At 37.7% G+C, this 9,203-nt stretch overlaps 1 long non-coding RNA gene across 1 annotated transcript; it reads left to right on the top strand.

Annotated features, from left to right (window-relative positions):
• The first annotated feature begins 675 nt into the window (after positions 1-675).
• Positions 676-9,066, top strand: LOC146460008 (uncharacterized). Its single transcript, XR_014857765.1, has 2 exons — positions 676-1,884; positions 8,912-9,066. It is a non-coding gene; the product is annotated as an uncharacterized LOC146460008 (long non-coding RNA).
• The last annotated feature ends 137 nt before the right edge of the window (positions 9,067-9,203 follow it).

Here is a 9,203-nt window from a genome sequence, read left to right as displayed (position 1 = left end):
TAAACGTGAGAGCACTGAAAAATCAAAGGCAAATTTGTATCACCTTTTTTTCATGTGTGCTGAGAAGTTTTTGGGATGTGGGAGACCTGATAAAATAATGAAAAGAATGAAATTATATTATAACTATATTATAAGCGGTATTATTTATTTTGTGAGGGCTGATAATCGAAAATTTCCTTCCTCTCGGATCTGTACGTACTTCTCTGAAACAGTGATCAAGCGTCAATGTGACGTCTTTTAATTTTTTAAGTATACAATATTGCGAAATAGCCAAGCGTGTCCTTGAGTTACGTCTATGATTGAAGTCACGTCGTGTTGGTTTTTTCCGTCAAAAAAAAGTCTACGAAGTATGTTTACTAACTCAACTTTCCCACAACGATATTTTGCAAGGCAACGCGTGGAGGCAACGCTGACTGGGCCCCCAGGATTGATGCAAAGGTCAAGTGTTGGCTTTCTTCATTGAAGTCATCCAAAGGACGAGCGAACTGACTTGTAAGCGAACTTTTAACTTGTACTGTTCTTTTATATTTGTAACAAAGAAAAACAACAACAACAACAACAACAACAACAATAAAAACAATAAGTTAAATCGCCCATGTGGGTCTCCACTGAATAGGACTGTTGTGGAACTCGCTCGGTATCAGGGATTCGGAAGAATGTGGGTAAAAAAAAAAATGTTCATTCTCGGCTTCTAGAAAGTTGAGAAAAAAACAAAAAAAATTGGGAAAACTCGAAACTGCTATAGTCTTGTCCAGTTCACTTTTCACTGAAAAGTAAGGAACCGTTTCCCAAAAATATTGGTTAAAAATTTGTCTGCTTGCCACGAAATCACACTTCACGGCTAATTGAAAAATAAAAGAAATGGATGCAAGACTCGTCACGTGCCAGATCACGTTCCATGCAAGGTCGGCCTCTTGTCAATAAGATGTATAATAATCGGTATAAAGTAGCTTCGGCGTCCTGATTTGGCTCATTTGAACTCTTCAATCCCAGGCCAGGTTTATCGCGATGAGTAGCAAAACGAAGAACGCAGGAAAATGTTTCAACTCATCTCGGGAAAACAGGGATGAAAAGCAAAGGCCCGGTAAAAGCTCCGTCGTCTGGGAAATGTACTTGACGGCTGTTCTGCATCAAGAATCGGTCGACAATCAAGCGGTTCGTAGCGATGAACTTTCCTTCAATTCTCAATCAGTTCACAAGCCAGACAAGCATTACACTGCCTGTAGGCAGCAGTCATTTTCCGAAGAAAAAATAACCCGGGCGACTTTGCTTCGCACTGGTGCCAGTGAAGTGGTCTTTCTGGGCGAACGCGAAATCACCGGCCTGGATCATCCTTGTGGTGTCAACGCAAAAAACGCAATGGAAATGGCTGAAATATGGCTGGAAGAGGACAAAAAGAGTACGGAAAATGGGTTTCTACCATCAGTGAAAGGAAAGCGAAGAGGGGCAGTTTGTAAGCAAATTGAAAAGGAACTGAAGATTAACGGGAAAAGTTTGAGGGAATTACATAATAGGTTGGTGTATTGCTACAGTAACTATTACTATTCGTTGATATAGCGGAGCAGTGATGTCTAAAGTCAACATTTATGCACATTGTCGTACACAACTAAATGTTCAGTTTATTCATATATATGTGACAAGACTGCATTTTGCTCGCAAGATAAAAAAAAAAAAACAAACAAAAAAAAATCCTTCAGAGGCTTAATCAGCTGAAAACAAAAAATGTTCAATTGCGAACAGAATAATTTTTTGGCGTTCAATGCATCGAATCTCCAATTAAAAAAAATATTAAAGTAGTTCTAGCGAATAAGGGTTGCTACTGTATGATATAAGCATGAAAATGAGCACAACTAACGGGAAAAGTTTGAGGGAATTACATAATAGGTTGGTGTATTGCTACAGTAACTATTACTATTCGTTGATATAGATATAATCTGCGATTTAAAAAAAAATAGTTCTAGCGAATAACGGTTGCTGTTGTATCAATGATACCAGCATGAAAATGAGCACAAATATCCAAACTAGTGGCATTTCTGTAGTAAAAAACCGACTGGAAGTTATGTAATGGTATTGGAAGACAGGTAATTATTTTGAAAATTGAAAATCAAGTGTCTTGTTACGAGGTATGTTGTGTAATAAGGAGTATGTTATCTTGTATAATAAGCGGTATGTGGTGTAATAGCACTTTTATTAACCTTATATATTTTTTTCTTTGTGAAGTATCAAAATCCATTTTGAAAATAATCGGTATATACAACATAACTACAGATCACATCTTCTATAAAACTCTATATATCATAAGTTGTAAATTATGATTATAATATTAAGGAAAAATCCTCATGAATGTCAGCATTTAGAGGTCGCATTTAAATTTTCTCTTATCTAGTTGCTTAAAAGAACGAATGCGTGTACTTATCTACTTTTACTAATTTAGTCTAATTTTATTCATGTCTGTAATAATTATTAAGTTATACAGCCTGCCTCAATAGGCTCTGCTTTATGCGGGCTGTGTATTCCTGTAAAAGATTTAAGTATATCAAATAAAGTTGTTGTTGTTGTTGTTGTATTTGTTGGTGCTTGTTATTGAGTTTATGCATTTGAAAAATAAGGTTTGTTCGCCCTTGATTATCTTAGTTGCGTTAATAGTTGAAATGTAAAAACCTTTCAAATGCACAGTGATATATAGGTGACTTATAGTTTTCATGATTTCATTATCATTATGTAATTTTTACTAATCTTACGTTTTTGATGTGCATATAATATTCCTTATGCAGAACATATGTGTAATAATAATTGGCTGCACGTGAATTTATACCAGTAATACCTACTGTATAGCTGATTCATTTTCGCAGGGTAAATAAAGTTTTTACTTTACTTTACTTACAGTTCTTTAAAGGAGTTAACTTTTTCAGCATTACTGGTTTAAGTAAACACAGTGTGTAAATTACTTTAATTTGCTTACCAATAAAATAGAAACAAACTTTAAATCTGAGTGTTTGTCTTTGAAACGCAACCGGCACAACTATTAAAAATTTTGTGATCCACAAATGAAACAGTTTTAAGGCCTGTGTGTATTTTAGTCGAAAATCAAGGTTGTGGTCTAAACATACCGCAAGAGTTTTGCTGAAAACGGCTACCATAGTGCAGAAAAACTATAACAAAAATCTTTGGTTGATAAGAATCTGACGTTTGGCTTTGGCTGGCCAGGTGTGACAGCAATAAGGGTCGACTTCGGGCTCGTTCTTCATTTGCAAATTCACTCCATATCGTCCCTTTGGTGCAGTAGAAAGAATTCTCGTTTGTGGGTGATTCTTTGATATGAATTAAACACGTTTTTGACAAATAGAAAACCGGAAGCAGGAAAAACAAACAAACAGGCAAACAAACAAACAAAAGGGAACCTTACCGGTTTACCCCTTTAAGTCCTTAAACAAATAAGGTCAAAAGAATTTTGATGTAAATCAAATAAAATTCACTAAACCAAACAGTAAATATTGCTACACATAGGCAGGCATACTGGTGTAACATTATCGGAAGAATCTGAACGGATCGAATGCACCGAAGACAATTTTTTGATGAAGCAAGTAAAACAGAGACATTCTGTTCAGGCAACCATTTTCGGTTTTCTAATGCAATCTGGTTGGCATTATTAATGATTTTGTCATACAAAAAAAAATGTTGTTTCCTTGGAAATGAGGTTTTATCACATCTCACCAACTCTGTTTACGCTTCATTGGCTTCCAGTAGAATTTAGGATTCATTTTAAGAATATTTTAATTACTTTTAAAGCGATCCATGGACAAGCTCCGGTATATCTACAAGAGCTCATTAACAAAAGGTAGGAAAAGAGTAACAATTTAAGATCGTGTGCAGTGGGAATTATGCTTCAAACGCCAAGAACTTGAACTAAAAAGACATTGGGCGACCGTGCTTTTTCAGCTCCGGCAACTAAACTGTGGAATGGGTTACTTTCACAAATACGAAATAAGTCCAACTTTTCATAGGTTTAAAAGTTTACTTAAGATCCATCTATTTAGATTAGGTTTTTATTAGGATTATTTTAGGATTATGTATATATTATATGTTTCTAGATCCATTGTTTTTTATATATTTTTAGTTATTTTGGATAACTTATTAATGTTGCTAATTTACTTTCATGTAATACGCATTTGATAATATTTACATGTATTTTGCGCAATATAAATATTAAATTATTATTATTATTATTATTATTATTATTATTGTTATATTGCAACCAAAAACTCCATGTTTGATAGGGGGTGGGTCATGTAATTTTCAACCTTCATTTAAGGATGGGTCAGTCAGTTTTGTGCCAAAAGCAGGGGGTGGGCATATGTTTTTTATCTACCACATTTCCAAATGCTCCGGCCCACCCCACCCTATACTTTTTGACCAGTCCCTAAGGTCTGGCTACAATTACTGAAAATTGGTTCGAGCACTGTCAGCGTCAGCAAAATAATGTCTTCTTCCATCTCCCACCGGCAAGGCAATCTTGTTGGGAACTTTTAATAATCACCCCTCCCCGTAAAACAAAACAAAACAACAACAACAACAACAACAACAACAAAGCAAGAAGGCCAGTATGGAGAAGAATACTTGGGAAATAGAACACGACTAAAGTACGCCGACGAACGCTGTTCAGAAAGAAGCACTGGTTACTGCGTCTAGCTATATTTGGTATAGGTGGTTTGCTACCACCTGTTGGATGACGAAACAAAAGGTTCTGTCACCATTTACAGTGCCAGAATGTAGCTATGGACTATCTATGGGTGAATGGCGAGGGATAAAGTTTACTTTTAAGGCGAGAAGGACGGTTGATTCAAGTATTTATGGGTATTTTATGGACCGGAAAATTGAGTGATATGCAAATGTAGGAAGCAAGCAAGCGACACACTCAAACGTTGTAGGATATAATCCTCGCTCTCTTGAACATCGCAATTATTACGTGTTAGTACTTACATATCTCATTTTATTATCCTAAACTTTCAAAACCGCACCGAAAAGTTTGTAAAGTTGTGGCGCTCAGTTAAGTTGATCAGTATCCACGGACAGCCGTTAGAACACTCTGATTGGTTTTATCCCATTCTTTGTGGGCGAATTTCACCAGAATTAAGGACGGTGCCTGCTAATATCGAAGTATTTTTGTGCGGTTTATGACTATGCGGGAAAAGCAGATCTTAGCAAGGGCTATTGGAATCCAAAAAGAAAATTGGGGGTAACCATGCATTGTTCAGAGATAACTAAGCAATAATATCTCTAAAAAGCGCCAAAATATAAAGCAATGTATGGGATTTTTTCCTAAATTGAAGCTTAATTATCTCTGAAAAATGCATGGTTACCCCCAATTTTCTTTTGAGATACCAAAAGCATTTGCTTAGTTCTGCTTTCTCCGTATAGTTTTAAACCGCGCAAAAATATTCCTGTACTAGTAGGCTCACCCATAGGAAACCCGAGTATCTCGAGATGCGCAGAACGTATGCGCAGTAACAATAGTAGGCACCGTCCTTAAGAAACTGACTGAGAAACCGGAAACTTGTTACGTGTTAGTTAAAGACCTTTTCGTGGTAAATCCGCGATATTGGAACTGATTAGGCAAAACAGTGTGAATTGAAAATATCCGGTGAGACCTAGCTGATCTTACTGACTAATTGCCAGTTCTAATGCCGGTTACTTTGTATCCATTCATTTAGTGGTCTTTCCTACTTTAACTCTCTCTTTAGAGCCTATTTACTGACATTTTCTTCATGATATTGATTTGTCTTCGGTCAGGGATTATTGACGATAGGTTGTTCGGTTTACACGTGGATAAAGAAAAGGTCGAAGTTTTGTTTTCCATATGTGAACCGAATAAATTTAATCGAACATTTAAAAGAGAGCACTGTAGAAAAAAAAAATTCCTTAGGACCTGTCGAAGACCAAAATTCTCATGACATTCCACTCCAGCTTTTCTGGATCAGACATCGCCATAAACTATTTGATTTTTCATCGCCCTCTCTCTTGTGACAATGGATCGATCGGTTATTAAAAAAACCGCGGAGTAAACTTATCTTCCTCGTAATTCCATTTTGCAACGAACAACTATTGACTTTAAAATGTGTTCGAAGACGTCGTTATAAGGGGTAATTTAAATATTGAGTATACAAAGCATATTTAAGTCGGAAACACCTGAGAAATGTTAGCAGGCAATAGCATCAGGAGCTTTGAAAAACTTGGGTCGCCGGTTTGGCAAACGAAATGATATCTAATGGTGATTGCCCATCGAAGGTGCAGAACCGAGGGTAGGACAGGATTCTGCGCTGCCCTTAAACCAGTCCAGCGTTTATTTTAGTAAACCAACTAACATTACCCAGACGGCAAGAGTTTTAAAAATGGAAGCTTTAAAGGTCATAATATTTTCGTCCTCATGCGCTTAGCATCACCTGTGGGCAGTGTCCCGGCCTATGACTTAATAGAGACCTTAGTTTCTAATACGAATTCGAGTTTTTCCAAAAGAGAGCTCACAAAGTGAGTGAAACGAAGCTTCTTGAGATATATCTCTTCTTAGTACTTCGCTAAAATAATTGAAGTCAAATCCCGTGTATCCGTCCTGGAACAGCAAAGGTCTCTATTGATAAAAACATTAATCCGCAATCTTTTCAGAACTACTGGAAGGAAGCTTTTGTCTTCTGGTCTTTCAGTATACTTGTAATTTCGGAATGTTTCCTCTGGTTGATGAAGCGGTAGTCGAGATGTACTACAGTTTCATAACAAACACTGATAAACACTCGCCAGTGCTATTTCCGCCGATCTCTGATTCTCAGCACGCACACCGGCGACCCGTGCCTTAACGAATTCCCGGAAGTTTCATTCAGTTTTAATTCATTTTAGAGCTCAGTAAGTTACGTGCTTAAGGAAGCACAAGTAGTCAATTTGTTATGATGAGAACTCGTTAAAGCGGAACTCGAGTCAGCGATTAGTCAGAAGGGAAACATCCAAGGCCTCCGAGTGATTCGGGATCACGGATTGTGTTTTGTGAGATGTCTTCCATCTTAATTTTATGGAAGGACATTATGCCTTGGAAGTTGTTTCTTAATTTTCAGAGTAATAACGAAATTGCTGGAATGTGTGTGAAAACATTTTAAAAACCTGATAGGAAATTTTCATTTGTTTATTTCAAAAATGACGGCGGATTTTGCTTCTGCGAGCAGGGCCGGGGTCACCTACGCGTAGCAGCCTCCGGCGGAGAAAATCACTGCTCGCAGGGTAGTTGCTACGATTCGGGGTCAACGTGAGAGCACTGAAAAATCAAAGGCAAATTTGTATCACCTTTTTTTCATGTGTGCTGAGAAGTTTTTGGGATGAGGGAGACCTGGTAAAATAATGAAAAGGATGAAATTATATTATAACTATATTATAAGCGGTATTATTTATTTTGTGAGGGCTGATAATCGAGAATTTCCTTCCTCTCGGATCTGTACGTACTTCTCTGAAACAGTGATCAAGCGTCAATATGACGTCTTTTAATTTTTTAAGTATACAATATTGCGCAATAGCCAAGCATGTCCTTGGGTTACGTCTGTGCCTGAAGTCACGTCATGTTGATTTTTTCCGTGAAAACAAAGTCTACGAAATATGTTTACTAACTCAACTTTCCCACAACGATATTTTGCAAGCCAACACGGAGGCAACGCTGACTCCGTGGAGGAATTACAGGGGACTGGGACTGGGCTCCCAGGGTTGATGCAAAGGTCAAGTGGGCTCCCAGGGTTGATGCAAAGGTCAAGTGGGCTCCCAGGGTTGATGCAAAGGTCAAGTTCGGTTTATTAGTTGAACAGTTTGCAGTGGTGCCTTTCTTTATTAAAGTCATCCAAAGGACGAGCGAAATGACTTGCAAGAGAACATTTAACTTGGGCTGTTCTTTTATATTTGTAACAAAAAAAATTTAAAAGAAAAACAAACAAACAACAACAAAAAAGAAAACAAAACATAAAAAAACATAAGTTAAATCGCCCATGTGGGTCTCCACTGAATAGGACTGGTGTCGAACCCGCTCGGTATCGGGGGTTCGGGGAAATGTGGGTAAAAAAATGTTCATTTTCGGCTTCTAGAAAGTGAAGAAAAAAAAAAAACACTTGAGAAAACTGCTATAGTCTTGTTCAGTCTTTTCACTGAAAAATAATTAGCCGTTTCCCCAAAAAAATGGTTAAAAATTTGTCTGGTTACCACGAAATCACACTTCACGGCTAATTGAAAAATAAAAGAAATGGATGCAAGACTCGTCACGTGCCAGATCACGTTCCATGCAAGGTGCATCTTGTCAATTACATGTATAATAATCGGTATAAACTAGCTTCAGCCCCCTGTTCTGGCTCATTTGAACTCTTCAATCCCAGGCCAGGTTTATCGCGATGAGTAGCAGAAAGAACACAAGAAAATGGTTTAACTCATCTCGGGAAAACAGGGACGAAAAGCGAAGGCCCGGTAAAAGCTCCGTCGTCTGGGAAATGTACTTGATGGCTGTTCTGCATCAAGAATCGGTCGACAATCAAGAGGTTCGTTGCGATGAACTTTCCTTCAATTCCCAATCAGTTCACAAGCCAGATAAGCATTACACTGCCTGCAGGCAGCAGTCATTTTCCGAGGAAAAAATACCCCGGGCGACTTTGCTTCGCTCTGGTACTAGTGAAGTGGTCTTTCTGAACGAACGCGAAATCACCGGCCTGGATCATCCTTGTGGTGTCAACGCGAAAAGCGCAATGGAAATGGCTGAAACATGGCTGGAAGGGGACGAAAAGAGTACGGAAAATGGGTTTCTACCATCAGCGAAAGGAAAGCGAAGAGGGGCAGTTTGTAAGCAAATTGAAAAGGAACTGAAGATTAACGGGAAAAGTTTGAGGGAATTACATAATAGGTTGGTGTATTGCTACAGTGACTATTACTATTCGTTGATATAGCGGAGCAGTGATGTCTAAAGTCAACATTTATGCACATTGTTGTACACAATTAAATTTTCAGTTAATTCATATATGTGACAAGACTGCATTTAGCGCGCAAGAAAAAACAAAACCCCCCAAAACCACAAAAAAACAAAACAAAAGAAAAAACAAAACAAAAAACAACCTATTCAGAGGCTTAATGCTGAGAGAAAAAAATGTTCGATTGCGGAACGAATGATTTTTTGGCGTTCAATGCATCGAATCTCG

The sequence above is a fragment of the Pavona decussata genome, unplaced genomic scaffold, assembly GCF_977016875.1.
Source record: "Pavona decussata unplaced genomic scaffold, jaPavDecu1.1 SCAFFOLD_215, whole genome shotgun sequence".
NCBI classification, from domain to species: Eukaryota; Metazoa; Cnidaria; class Anthozoa; order Scleractinia; family Agariciidae; genus Pavona; species Pavona decussata.
This window is presented reverse-complemented; position numbering and strand designations above follow the sequence as displayed.